This window comes from Mandrillus leucophaeus, unplaced genomic scaffold (genome assembly GCF_000951045.1).
Source record: "Mandrillus leucophaeus isolate KB7577 unplaced genomic scaffold, Mleu.le_1.0 Scaffold376, whole genome shotgun sequence".
Classification (NCBI taxonomy): Eukaryota; Metazoa; Chordata; class Mammalia; order Primates; family Cercopithecidae; genus Mandrillus; species Mandrillus leucophaeus.
This window is the reverse complement of record NW_012103987.1, coordinates 1,641,051-1,656,534: the sequence shown is the minus strand read 5'-3', so window position 1 is coordinate 1,656,534 and position 15,484 is coordinate 1,641,051. Positions and strand designations below refer to the sequence as shown.

Genomic DNA, 15,484 nt, shown 5'->3' with positions numbered 1-15,484 from the left:
TTGAGATGGTGTTTCACTCTTGTTTCCCAGACTGGAGTGCAATGGCATGATCTCGGCTCACCGCAACCTCCGCCTCCCGAGTTCAAGTGATTTTCCTGCTCAGCCTCCCGAGTAGCTGTAATTACAGGCATGCGCCACCACGCCTGACTAATTTTGTATTTTTAGTAGAGATGGGGTTTCTCCATGTTGCTCAGGCTGGTCTCCATCTCTTGACCTCAGGCGATCCACCCACCTCAGCCTCCAAAAGTGCTGGGATTGCAGGTGTGAGCCACTACTCCCAGCCCTTCCTGATATCTTCTAGGTCTCTTTGCAACAACCTGAGTGGACCCATTCCCCTGTGCTCATGACCAAGCTCTAGGTATTCCCTTATCTTTCCTAGAATATGATCATTCATTGGCATCTATGATGGAATAGAAAAATAGCTGGAAAATGAAAACTACAAAACTCTCACTCAACATTCTTTTACAATAGTGTTAGAGTTAATAGTTACGGCAGAACTGCATCTTCTAAGGAAAATTGCACTATGACAAATAGCCCCAGAGTGAGAGGCAGCCAACTCACTATCAGGGTGACCCAGAAGTCCTAATGGGTGGGAATGATCATTATATGAAGACTGTAAATCTGATTAATGTGCACTCTGAGATGAGGTATAACATTTCATGTCAAATGAGGCAGGGGTAGGTGAGAAAGGATGATAGAAACAGCTGGTTCTGCACATGTGTGAAGGACCATATTAAAATTACAATGACATAGAGAGATATATAAACATAGGGAGTGTTCAGATGGATGTGTGTGTATGTGTATGTGTATTTCAGTGTTTATATAAACATATACCTAAACTTACTTATAGACTCATAGCTGATGAATGAACCTTCACAAATAGACTATTTCTAGCCCTCAAATAGTGGGGTACACAATTTTATTCTCACTGTAAAAGCTCACTCTTTGGTAGGACATATTGCCAAGTTTTTCACTACGGAACTAATCTGGAGGCCATATGGTGACATTTAATTTATGGGCAATATTATCTAACAGCATTCCTTTAGCAGTTGGTAATTGTAATGTTTCATTATCTCAGTTTAGTTTTGTCATAATCTTGTGACATGGGCTGATATCATTATTCCAGATTGATAAAGAAAGAGACAAACACACTTCCCATTAAGTTGCAGTGTGTGTGATTGTGTCTGTGTATGTGTGTGTGTGTGTGTAGGGTATGTGTATGTGGGATTGTTTTTGAGTCATATAGAACATTCTTCCTCAGCTGATATTCTGGATTAAATTTTAATTTGTGGAGTCTTGGGCAAAGTCTAAACCTAAATAATGTTTGGGAAGAAGGGCCGTAACCTGAGAATCTGTGTCAGATTGACCCTGTAAGAGAGAGGCAAGCTTACTGAATTCTGGCTTCAATACATCTATTCCCTTTTCTAGATGAGTAAAGAGTAAGACACGGTTCTACCCTTCCTTTTCCCTCTCTCCCCTCCTATTCAGTCTATTCCATCTTATTTTACTTTGCTTTTATGGATGAATTTTACTACAAAGTCTAGCCTGCCCTGTGTCAAGAAAGATTAGACCTCATTATCTGTCATCATTTCTCAAAGGCATGAACCAAGAATAATCAGAGTAACTTCTTTGGACCTTCCAGCATGAGAAAGAAGTGTTCTCTTTCCTATAGGTTAAAGACTGAGATGGAAAAGAAATAAAACACATGCTTCTTAATTCTGACTTCGGTAGTATGTAGCCTTATAGAGTTGTCCCTTGGCGTCCATGGGGGATTGGTTCCAGGACCCAGTGCAGATACCAAAATTTGCAGGTGCCCATTTCTCTAAACAAAATAACATAATATTTGCATATAACCTGGACACATCCCCCTGTATACCTTAAATCATCTCTAGATTACTTATAATACCAAATAAAAGGCCTACATACCACTTCATTCTCATGGATTCACTGTGGTACTTGGCACATGGCAAATTCAAGTTTTGCTTTTTGGAATTTCATGAAAACATTTTTCTGAATAGTTTTGATTTGCATTTGGATGAATCCATGGGTGTGGAACTCATGGATAAGAGCTGCCTACTGTATTCAGTCTGTGCAGCAACTGGTAAAGGACACAAACAAGAAGTATAATGAGGTCTAATCTTTCTTGACATGTGGCAGGCTGGTCCTCACCTTTTTACGAATGAGAAAACTTTGATTCAGAAACTTTAATACACAGATATATTTGTGTACATGTATGCACATGTTTATGTACTTAAGAATGTTGTGCAAGGTCACAGAGTAATGTCATGGTAGAGCCCGGGCTTTCCAGGTGGCATAGGTTTTACATCTCCCTCAATATTTATTAAACCACAAACATCCCTCAGGGATGCTGAGAATCTCCGAGTCCCTCTGTAATATGATCACATGCTGTTTTTCCTCTAGCTGATCCCTGAAATGCTGGAGTTGGCAGGAAAAAAAAAGATAAAGGTGAAATTAATTAAATGGGATAATGCATGTGAACACAGTTTGTAAATTCTAAGGTCTTACAAAAGATTTCTATATTAGTAATAGTTACAATATGCTCATTTACATGAACCACTTATCATTCACAGCTAATTACCAAGCAGTACAGTAACAATTATGTGGATGATGAAATACACATCAGATCAACTCTTTTGCAAGCTGTTTCAATTGCAATATTCAACTCTCTTCCCTTGGTTGCCATCTTCTAAGTACATTGCTTAGGAAACTTGGATAACTACTGACAACTAAAAAGAATTATGAACATTCATCATACAGGAAGTAAGCATTCATCCGAGAAAAACAAGTGATAGAAATGAAAGGTGAGATTCTATTTCTGAGCTGCCCATTGACTTTTCTTATGAGAACTGACTTTGTGGACTCTGTGAAATTTTCATATGCATTATTACACTGTCTCGGAAATGGCCATTTAAGTTTTCAACATGAGACAGCTAGCAGGACCTCATCAAGTTCTGTAGTTCTAACTGTATGTCTCCATTGGTCTCACATCTATGCCCTTGGGTTGGTTTCTACTCATGCCATTTTTCCAAAACGACTGTAATTACTAGAAAAATTGAATGAGCAAATATTAACTTGGCTGGGGTATGATTTTCAAACTACATTACAGTAGAGAACAAAGTTTGTAATGAGATTCTGTACTACTATTCAAAGCAATTAGGAGAAATGAGTATAGAGCTCTTAACATTCTGACAAGTTATTTCAATATTATGTCCAAATAAAGGAACTTTTTGTAATCAAAAAAACTGATTGATTTCTTGAGATTTCATAACATGAGACGAAAAAAGAAACAGTCGTTACTGTTCTTCCAGCAAGTCACAATTGTAATGTATTGAAAAATTTAATGACCTTGACTTTAGAAGTGTAATGAGTTTTCTAATTGCTCACGTGAGAGGTGATTGGTTATGCTGAATATATGGGTGCAAATAAGCAAATGTAACAGGTGACATTTGTTGTTCTAATAAATCCAGCTTTGAACAAATTTAGTGTAAAAGTTATAAATAATAAAGAAACTTTAAGAAAGAGAATATGTGACCACAGTATTTTTATGGTAAGGTAGGATGTCTTGAATACTAATCTGCAATTTTATTGGTAAGAGGGGCCATTTATTGAGTTCTTACTATATTTTGAATTTGGTCTAGGCACTGACTATCCCATTTAATCCTTACAAGCAATCCTGTGGGAAAATACAGCATGGATTATCTAAGTAAATTTCCTGAGACCACATAGCCAATAAATGGCAAAGGTAATTCAGTTGTGGGTCAATTTCAATGATATTTCTACTGTCCTAGAGGTTTTGCATAAATATATGATATTAGAAAGAATTATATATCAGAATAGTTATGCACAGGGATTTGAGAGAAAGCTGCACAATTATATAGTGAGCATTTCAGTCAAGAGGGAGAAGTGATAAAATTTTGTGTGGAGATGAGCAGGTCCTATTTGGATAACTCATTTGTCTGCATCTAATCCGTATCTTCAGAGTTTTGTAGCCTGTTTATATCACACTTAATTTGATATTTGTTCTTCAAAAATCTCCTATAATTGGGTTTACCCTCCATGTCAGGGATAGATGAGGTTAATCACAAGAGGATCAATGAAAACACTAACCAGTAACATTCCCAAAGCCTTTACAATATGACTAACAGAAGGATGAAGTAGAAATAACCATTCTGTTTTCAATGAACTTTTGAGTTTATCTCATTTTGAATGGACACAAGAAAATCTAAGAGAGATTCTCTTTAAGAATTTTATTCAAATGTCTCTTTGGATAAAGTTTGTATGGAGACTTTCAGAGCTAATACATGAGATACTACTTTGATGGTTGAACAAAAAAGTAAAGAAATAATTATGATAAATCAAATGAAAGCTGTGTTTATATTATTAAAGCTGACAAATGTGTGACTTTATTACTTTATAGAATGAAGAGTTCTTAAATCATGTAAGCAATATTTTGTTCTTAAGACAAAGTTGGGGCCGGGTGTGGTGGCTCACACCTGTAATCCCAGCACTTTGGGAGGCAGAGGCAGGCGGATTACAAGGTCAGGAGTTCGAGACCAGCCTGGCCAACACGGTAAAACACCATCTCTCCTAAAAATACAAAAATCAGCCAGACGTGGTGGCAGGCACCTGTAATCCCAGCTACTCAGGAGGCTGAGGCAGGAGAGTCACTTGAACCCGGGAGGTGGAGTTGCAGTGAGCTGAGATCATGCCATTGCCTTCTAGCCTGGGCGACAAGAGCAAGACTCCAAATTTAGGACACTCTAGTTTCAAATGTTAATACATTTCAAAGTTTCTTTTCAAGGACTATTACAGAAAACTTGACGCAGCAGTCACCAACTCATGGCATGGTGTTTTTATTCTGAATGAGGCTTGAGATATTGTACAAAAGTGAGTGGATAGTTAAACTTTTTTTGAGCTGGATGCATAAAATGAACTCTTGACTTTTTCTGATAGCCAAGAAATCTTCCCACACATAATCTGCAGCCCAGTTGCAAGTAGCTGGTGATCTCCATGGTCAGGTAAGTTGGTAGGTGTCTGCCTACAAGATATAATTTAATGGGTATGAAAGGTCCTTTAATTTTTCCCCTTCACACCTGTCCTGCAGGTATCACAGGGACTGAAATTCTGCTAGCCAACAGCCCTTTAGATTCAGATTCAATTTACACATTTTGCAAGCACCAACTATACACCGAACTATTGCTGAATTTTTTATATACATGGTGTTTATGTGTTTAATTTTTATGAGTGTTTTCCCCTCTTACGACCTACATACTACAGATATTTTACAAGTCAATCAAGAGTCACAAAACTAACTTAGTATTCAAGAGAGAAAAATATAAAGTAGTCACAAATATTTAATTTGAAGATTAAAATTAGTAACCCCCAATTTTATTGAAATAACAGGAGCTATGTCTTATTCATCTTAGTTCATTCCTAACACACACAAACAGCCTTGGCTCTCCTTATGTGTAAATGACTTTAAATACACATAATAAATCCTAAACAGAATAAACTGGTGACATCTCAAATTAGTTGAAAGGGAAAGAAGCAACTAACATAAAGAGTAAAATTGTAAAGAGCCCAGAGTAGTAGGGAGGCCAGGACAGGTGAGACTTCAAGGACAAGGAAGATGAACAATGGGAAACTCATAAAGTCAAGGATAGCCTGGTGTTGATTCTGAACATTGCAACTCCTGTCACCATGCTCCTCACCAGCAGTTCCCTGTTACTTAGCAATCCATCAATGCCTTCTATTTCCTATAGAATAAAGTCTGGATTATTTAGCCAGGTTATGCCAGGGTCTCCAAAACCTGACCAATCTGTTCCTCTAGCATACCTGATCTAGCCTGTCTCACCACACTCTCTCCTGTAATGGGCATTTGTACCTGCCATTCTTTTTCTTCTTTCCTAACCATTCCACAAGCCAGCCCAAACATCTTCTGCAAAACCTTCTCTGAGTTAATCCTTTCATCCTCTGTGCTGTGGTACCTCCTACACACTTTATAGTGTAGCTTATTTGATCCAATAATTGCAATTGTATGTTTCCCTAGCCAAATTATCCACTAGACTGGGAACTCTTTGGAAACAGAAATTATACTTGACTTACTTATGTGTCCTCAGCCTTTTGTTCAGAGACTGTGGCATGATAGGCATTCAGTAGATATCTGCCTGATGTGTGAAAATATGGAAATTTATGTTTCTTAGCCTAGCATCCAAGGTCCTCTTCCAGTCTCACTTTCTAAAGATAAAATGTCATAAGGATTTGGTAAGCTTTTACTTTTCTAGGGATGTAAAATGAGGATGATGAATGTGCCTACCTCACTAGAGTATCATGAAGATTAAATAAAATGGTCCATGTAAAACATTTAGCACATTTAGCATGGTGTCAAAGCATTGATAAGGACCCAAAGATACTGACTAGTATCATTATATGATACAGTTTTCAATATAGATAGGTTTTTAAGATTATGTAAGAATAAATAAGTAAAAGATTAGTATATGGTAAAGACTTTCAATGCTATGGAAATACTGAAGAAGATTGCATAAAGGGGCAGAGTCTGGTGAGGAGTTAACACTGTCAGGCATCTGAATGCAGAGTAGGGAAAGCAGAGGGACATTCCAAGGACAAGGAATCATGACACCAGATTTAAAGATTACTTTTATCGCCAGATTTTTTTTCATAAAAATCTTCAACAGAGGAGGAAAGCTAGAGTATATTATGTTTAAATAAGCTGAAATTATTGAGTATTTTGTAAAAGTTTCTCTGTGATCAGTTTGACATATTTTAAATTAGAGGCTATCTTGATAAATTGCTTAGAATCTGAGCTTAAATTTCTTCTCTTCGTTTTGTTGATAGAAGTCCTACACTGTCGATTTGCTTTCATTTTGTCTTAAGTCAGGACATTTCCCATGGCAGTTAAATAATTTCTGTAATAACACTTCATGCATAACTGCTGGCTAACTATAGTATTATCCTTGCCATTTCTTTTTATAAGCATATACCATGAAAATTTGTGACAATTTTGTTAAAATATACAGTCTCAAATTGGATTCTTACACATTCTTGTGAATTCTGAATTCTCTTCTTTGAAAGCTTCCTAGATAGCTCAGAATTCACTGGGTTTTCCACATACTCCCTTGAAGGAGATTTTGAGTGCTTTGAGCAGCTATTACAAACTAGTTAACGGACTTGGGCCAAGTCAGTGCTCTCTTTTCTGCTTCCATTTTATCTCTTGCTGAATGGGAATCTCTACCAATCTCTATTCCTCCAGGGAAGAAGTGTACAGATAAGTGAAACAACATATTTGAACTGTTTTATAGATCCCTAGAAGAAAGGAACGAAGAACATTATTCTTTGATCTAGTTAACAATTTTGGGCCTGCTTTGTGCTATTGCTGGGTTTGTAGTGGTCTTTGTTTGCTGTTTTTCCTTCCTTTCTGATCTGTGGACTACTGTCAATTTATTGTCACTACTTTAGTCACATAAACTGGTGAACAGAAAGGAGATTCTTTACTCTCAGTTATTAGACAATGTCCGTCTTTTAGAAGTAGCATACAGATGAGGATACAGTTCAAGTTTCAGTCTGGAATTTATCTCCCAGGCATCTTTCTACCAAAATGTGTTGACCATCTCCCTAATCACTACCCTGTCATAAAATAAGTATTCAGATAACCATGGCTTTGTACATTTGGCCAAGTTCAAAAAGAAAGGTTGCTCTTCTAGCAAATAAATGTAAATAGCTTCAGAAGTACAATAAAAGTGCATCCTGCTGCAGTCTGTCATTCCATGCCCATGCTGTTAGGTGCTGCTCTTTGTGACCATGTCCAAGATTCTGAAAAAGTTTGTGGACAGCCAGGAAGTGGACAGGGTGACTAGGTCATCTCCAACATGTCAATGGCACATTTTCCTTATCCCATACCATACAGCTGGTCCTCAGCCACAACATGCTTGCAGTGGTGCCACCAAACACAGCAGAACTGAAGAATTTGGAAGTGCTCAACTTCCTTAATAGCCAAATTGAGGAGTTGCCCACACAGATCAGCAGCCTTCAGAAACTCAAACACATGAACCTGGGCATGAATGGACTAAATACTTTGCCTGAAGGATTTTGCTTTCTACCCAGCTCTTGACCTTCTGAACTTGATGTTCACTTTGAATGAAAATTCTCTTCCTGGAAACTTCATCTACCTTACCACCTTCTGTGCACTCTTTTGTAAGTGACAATGATTTTGAAATCCTGCAACCAGATATTAGGAAGCTCACAAAGTTGCAGATACCCAGCTTTAGGGATAACAACCTGATCTTGCAGCCTAGGGAAACTGGGGAGCTTACCCAACTTAAAGAACTCCACATTCGGGGCAACTGCCTGACCCTTCCGCCCCCAGAACTAGGAAACTTATATTTAACTGGTCAGAAGAAGGTATTCAAAGTGGAGAACAGCCCCTGGGTTACCCCAGTTGCTGGCCAGTTCCAGCTTGGTGTGTCCTGTGTGTTTGAATGTGTCTGCTCTGAGACATATGAGTACTTCCATGGCAGCATATGCAGGCAAATCCAGAACAACCAAAAAAGAATAATCACAAATCAAAAAAGATTAGCTGGAAACTCCTGACAGTCAGTAACAAATAAGGGGTGGACATTGGCTGGGCCTCTGGCTTCTTCTCTCACCAATACTTCTGTCCTTTCTTGCTCTGTCTCTCAAATAAATACAATGTGCCCGTGAAAAATAAAGACATACAATAAAAGGCAAAATGTATTTTATAAATCAACATTCTATCCTTAAATACTTGGGAATTACTCTTTTAACAAGTTCAGTTACTAGCATAAGTGATTTAACAAGGAATCAACTATAATTGGATTCTAAGTACCTTCAGGTACAATTTGACCCAAATTGTTTTATTCAGTAACAGAAAAAAACACTGTACCTTATTTGCAACTTGACTGCATTTTCTAGGAAGCAGATAAGGTCAGATACTTCAGAAGAACTATTTATCTGCAAGAAGATATCCTTGTACCACACAGAGATTTAGAGGAATTAGAAAAACATTTTGTTTAATTTTTTTGTGTATATGATGCAATTCAGTGCTTTTTCCACAAATGATTCAATGGGAGACCATAGAAAAAAGTTAGTATTAGTGTGGTCTTTGAAGTCAAACCGACCTCTTTACATAACTAGGCTTCAACTGTGTAATCTTAAGCATGTTAAATCCTCCAAGACTCAGTTAGCTCATCTATAAAATGGAGTTAAGCGTGTAACTTTTTAATAGAGCAAGATTAAATGAAATTATGAATGAAACATGCTTTGCACAGCACATGGCACATAAGAAGCATACAGTAACTATTAACCATACTTATTCTTATCTATAAAGTAGATGAAATGACTTCCCTTTTTAGACTCTACAGAACCTAATTATAGTTAAAAATATGCAGTATAAATGCTAGCCTATGTTAAGTGAAATAAGCTAGGCACGGAAAGACAAACATCGCATGTTCTCACTTATCTGTGAGAGCTAAAAATTAAAACCAGTTGAACTCATGGAGATAGACAGTAGAAGAATGGTTACCAGAGGTCGGGAAGGGTAGTAGCCGGGGGATGGTTAATGGGAACGAAAAACAGTTAGAAAGAATAAATAAGACCTACTATTTGCTAGCACAACAGGGTGACTATAGTAAAAATTAATGTAATTCTTCATTTAAAAATAACTAAGAGTATATTTGGATTGCTTGAAACACAAAAGATAAATGCTTGAGGTGATGGACACCCTATTTACCCTGATGTGATTATTATGCATTGCATGCCTGTATCAAAATATCTCATGTGACTTATAGATACATGCACTTATTATGTACCCTCAAAAATTAAAAATTAAAAAATAAATAAAATAAATGCTAGTAAGCCACAGATGGTGAGTCTTAGGAAATCTTGCATCACATTAAATTCTATTTTTCACACAAAGTCTTTGTCATTCGGTGTATATTTTGCATTTATAGCACATCTCAATTAGATTAACCTCATTTCAAGATCTCAGTTGCTATGTGAAGCCACCATATTCGACAATTCAGGACTGTACAATTTCCACCTTCCCATTCCCGGTTGAGTAATTCTTTATCTGGAGACGATCTCAGCTGGAAAAAGGGAATCTCTGCATTTTGCTTGTCAGTCCTGAGGCCAGTGACAGCTGTGCTTTTCTACGTTACTAAAAGAAGGTTTGGCATCAATGTTTTTTTAAAAAAAAAAAAAAAAAAGTGTATCTCTCATCCTGAGAGTCATCTTGAGCAAATGCAGTCAGTCAGTCTTTCTCTAACCCTTGTGTAAATCTGGAATGTGTTTCTTTCTGCAGTTTGACATGAGGCTGGTCTCTAGATTGTAAAAATCAAACAAAACTGTCTGACCCTGAAATTGATTCTGCAGCCTTTCCAGGTCCAAGAACCTGCTTCCCTGGGCAATTGTGAGGCTCTCATTTTAGTGCCTCAGAGAAGCAGAGAAAATACAGATACAGACAGAACGAGATAATAGTAATAGTAATAGAATAAATAACTACACTTTCACTAGCATATGTTCTAGCATTTTCTCAGGCCTATGTGCCAAGAAGTGTGCTGTCTTAGATATCCATCATCTAATTTAATAGAATATAGTATTTTAAAACTTGGATCTCCTGAGGTTTTGCAGAAAGACCGTTATTTAGATGGCCTATTTAAAAACTAAGGTCTATCAAATTAGATACAGTACTACTAGCTTGAATTAAATGTAATTTAACCACACTAAATGTAATTTTCTTAAAGGGTACCTTTCTTTCTACTCCTCAAAAGCTCATGCACACTAAGGTTGACTTTTCTTTATACTCTTCCTAACAACCAAATATTATTACTGTTATTTTAATGCTCAATTTTTAAATTATTTGAAAGCATTTATTGAGCAGTTACAATATGCTGAGCACTGACCTAAGTACTTTATATACATTATTTCATTTAATCCCTATGGAAACTAAATAGTAGACATTTTTATTGTCATTATATTCATTTGTTAGATTCACTTACATATGGAAAAGTAGATGCTCAGTGATGTTAACAACAAAACAAAACAAAACAAAAATCAATAAACCACTTCTATTTTCACAAAGACACTAATTGACAGAGGTGGAACTCAAACCTCAAACCTCAAAAAGATTTTCTGAGCATGCTATTACCAAATAAAATATTGCTAGGATATGATATATTTATGCATAACACAGTAATTTGTTTCCTCAAAAATTATATGAAATAATTACTTTTTCATCTCTTCATTGTGGAAAAATTAGCCTAGATTACAAAAGTCAGGGCAAGAAGTTGTTTTTGCTTCAAATAGTCAGCATTAGACTTAGTTATTAAAGAGTTTAATACTGATTAAAAGTGTAAGCTCCAGAATTAGATGACCTATATTCAGACTCTAGTAATTTCCAGCTGAGTAATAAAGAACAAATTATTTAACTCCCCTAAACCTCATTTTTCTCATCTGCAAAATGGAAGTAATAACTGCAATAGATTAATGCAGTTAGCACGGTGTCATACACATAGTAAGACCTTCATGAATATTAGGTTGGTTGTTATAATAATAATAATAATAAAAATCTTATATATTTCTGCATTCTACAAGAAGTTCACAATGCCTGGAAAAGGATGATCTTTTTCTTTTTTCTAAGTTGATATGTCAGGCTGGACGCAGTGACTTCCACCTGTAATCGCAGCACTTTGGGAGACCAAGGCTGGAGGGTCACTTGAAGCTAAGACGGGTCTAGAGACCTTGTCTTTACAAAGAAATTTTTTTTTAATTATCCGGGCATGGTGGCACGTGCCTGTAGTCCCAGCTACTCAGGAGGCTGAGGCAGGAGATTGCTTGAGCCCAGGAGTTTGAGGCTACAGTGAGTTATAATCGCATAGCTGAACTCTGACAAAGCAAGTCCCTGTGTCTAAAAAATAAAATAAAATAATTTATATGCCGTAGTTGTACATATCTTTGGGATGTGTGTGATATTTTGATACATATCTACAATGTGGAATGATCAAATCAGAGTAATTGGGATATCTATCCCCTCAAACATTTATTTTTTCTTTGTGTTGGGAATATAACAATTCTTCTAGCTATTTTGAAATATACAGCAAATTATTGTTAACTGTGTAACTATAAAATACTCTATTATTGAACACTAGAACTGATAGCTTCTCTCTTTACTTTTGCACCCATTAACCAACTACTCTTTGTTCTCCAACTTTCCTTTCCTTCCAGGCTTCTAGTAACCACCATTCTACTTTCAACCAATATGAGATCCACCTTTTTAGCTCCCACGTATGAGTGCAAACATGTGATGTTTGTCTTTTCTGTGCTGTGCTTATTTCACTTAACACAGTGACCTCCAGTTCCATCTACATTGCTGCAAATGACAAGATTTTATCCTTTGTTATGGCCCATTAAGATTCCATTGTGGGCTGGGCACAGCGGCTCACGCCTGTAATCCCAGCATTTTGGAAGGCCGAGGTGGGCGGATCACAAGGTCAGGAGATCGAGACCATCCTGGCTAACACGGTGAAACTCCGTCTCTACTAAAAATACAAAAATAAAAAAATTAGCCGGGCATGGTGGCGGGGGCCTGTAGTCCCAGCTACTTGAGAGGCTGAGGCAGGAGAATGGTGTGAACCCGGGAGTCGGAGCTTGCAGTGAGCCGAGATTGCGCCACTGCACCACTCCAGCCTGGGCAACAGGGCGAGACTCCATCTCAAAAAAGAAAAAAAAAAGAAAAGAAAAGAAGAGATTCCTTCCACTGTGTATTATCTCACATTTTCTTTATTCATGTATCCACTGATAGACACTTATGTTGCTTGAATATCTTGACTATTGTGAATAATGCTGTAGTAAACACCAGAGTGCAGATATCACGTTCATATACTGATTTCCTTTCAGCAGTGGGATAGCTAGATCATGTAGTAGTTCTCTTTTTAGGCTTTTGAGAAATCTCCATAATGTTTTCTATAATAGTTGCACTAATTTACATTCCCACCAACAGTGTAAAAGAGAACCCCTTTCTTTACATCCTCTCCAGTACTTTATCTTTTTATAGCCATTTGAACTGGGGTGAGACGATATCTGTTTGTGGTTTTAATTTGCATTTCCCTAATAATTGGTGATTTGAGCATTTTTTGAAATATGTTTGCCATTTGTAGATCTTTTTTCCAGAAATATCTATTCAGGTCTTTTACCCAGTTTTAAATTTGATGATAATGATGTTTTTTAAGTGATTGAATTGTTTGAGTTTGTTTTGTTTTGTTTTGAGACGGAGTCTTGCTCTGTCACCCAGGCTGGAGTGCACTGGTGTGATCTCTGCTCACTGCAACCTACGCCTCCTGGGTTCAAGCAATCTTTGTATTTTTAATAGAAACATAGTTTCACCATGTTGGCCAGGCTGGTCTCGAACTCCTGACCTCAAGTGATACACCTGCCTCATTCTTCCCAAGTGTTGGGATTACAGGCGTGAGCCACCATGCCTGACTCGTCAAGTTTTTCAATGTATCTCTTGTCAGATGGATAGTTTGCAAATATTTTCTCTGATACTGTAGGTTGTCTCTTCCCTTTGTTAATTGTTTCCTTTGGTATGCAGAAGCTTTTTAGCTTATTGTAATTCCATTTTCCTATATTTGCTTTTGTCACTTGTACTTTGGAGGTCTTACCCAAAAAATCTTGACCCAGACCAATGTCCTGTAGTGTTTCTCCAATATTTTCTTCTAGTAGTTTTATAGTTTCTTTCCTGGCTGTGCAGGGACTTGCTGTGAGATGCAAGCCCCATCTGGGCCAACAAGACCTGTTTCTCCAGCCTTGGCCTGACAGCAGACTCCCTCAGGGACCCAGTCTCAGCTCCAACCATCCTGCTGCAGTTAGAAAACCATCCCATCTGTGCTGAAACTTGCTGGGAGACATGCACCTGCCTAAACCAAGGAGAAAGGGGTCTTTTTGGTTTTAGAAAAGAGAGGGAGAGGATACTGTTTTCCGAGTACTGACTTTGATGAGGTGCCCAGCAACTTTAGAAAGCTGCTGGGCTGTCTCATCTTGTGTCACGTGTCAGGAGTTTCCCACTTTTGCACTAGGTATTTGTAGCATTAACCTAAGTCCCTAGGATTGCCTAATAACACTAGACCTGAAGCAGTTGAATAGGCTTATGATTATGTGTTTCTATTAAAGAACTCAGATTCCTATCTGAAATGTAATAGTCTGCAAGTGCTCAATTTATTTTACTATTCATACTTTAAATTAGTTAGGAAGACTGGAAGAAGTTTAAATGCAACTACTGACCTCATTTCAATTTTCAAGTCAACTTGCATATTTTTGAAGTGACAGCACTTTTTAGATAACAGAGTTACAAGTTTATCAGCATGGGTCTGGATATAAGGTCTGGCATTCCTACGGCTATTTAAATTTCTCCAGACACATATTTCTGAAAATTATGATGACAGTAGTAAATACGTTTCTGGGACATAATGACATCAATTCTGTAGTAATTTTTTTTTCATTAATATCCTGCAAATTATCAAATTAATGGATAAAATACTCAAGTAATTACTCCAGAGAATATGCAAGATGCATTTTAAGTTTGCTAGCTTTGCCTTTAAAAAATAGCTAATTTTCTTTCTTGATGTATGGGCAAGAAGAGATAGGCTAGAGTAAAAACAAAAGTTACTTTCAACATAATGATTTCTTTATCATAAATACAAGCCTCAGCTCACTGACTGTCGTGAGAGTTAAAAATAATAGCTTTCCCAGTGCTTTATCTTTGGGACACAGATTATTTAAGTGCTAAATACAGTTACTTAAATATCTTCTTCAACATAGAATAAAAACCTTGACTTTTTTCATTAGGTTAGAATTACTGCATAGAAGCTAAGGAATAGTAAAACTTATGTAATCATACTATGCTTGGGAAACTTTGTTTTCTTGCAAACAAAGATATTTGTCTCTTATTTATTGTGTTGATCATGGAAATAGTATTACAAAAATACAAAAGTGTTACAAAAAATCAAGTCAGCATGTATACTGCATATGTGTCTTGTGGAATATTTACCATTTAATCAAGAACCTAAAAAAATATTATCTAGCTCCCAAAAAGTAACAACAGTGGTTAACTGTCAGGTTAAAGAAAAGTAAAACAAGGCTGGGCATGGTGGCTCACACCTGTAATCCCAGCACTTTGGGAGGCCGAGGTGAGTGGATCACTTGAGGTCAGGAGTTCATGAGCAGCCTGGCCAACATGATGAAACCCTGTCTATACTAAAAATACAAAAAAAAATTAGCCAATCCTGGTGGTGTGCGCCTGTAATCCCAGCTACCCGGCAGTCTGAGGCAGGAGGATTGCTTGAACTCAGGAGGCGGAGGTCGCAGTGAACCAAGATTGCACCACTGTACTCCAGCCTGGGCTACAGAGTGAGACTCCATCTCAAAAAAAAAA

The 15,484-nt window shown here is 37.2% G+C and overlaps 1 protein-coding gene and 1 pseudogene across 1 annotated transcript in view; both read left to right on the top strand.

Annotated features, from left to right (window-relative positions):
- The window catches only part of LOC105546963, a 9,920-nt pseudogene extending 879 nt beyond the window's left edge, over positions 1-9,041 (top strand).
- PRKG1 (protein kinase, cGMP-dependent, type I) overlaps positions 1-15,484 on the top strand; it is a 1,334,865-nt gene that overhangs the window by 258,560 nt on the left and 1,060,821 nt on the right. The gene's annotated exons all lie outside the window — the stretch shown is intronic.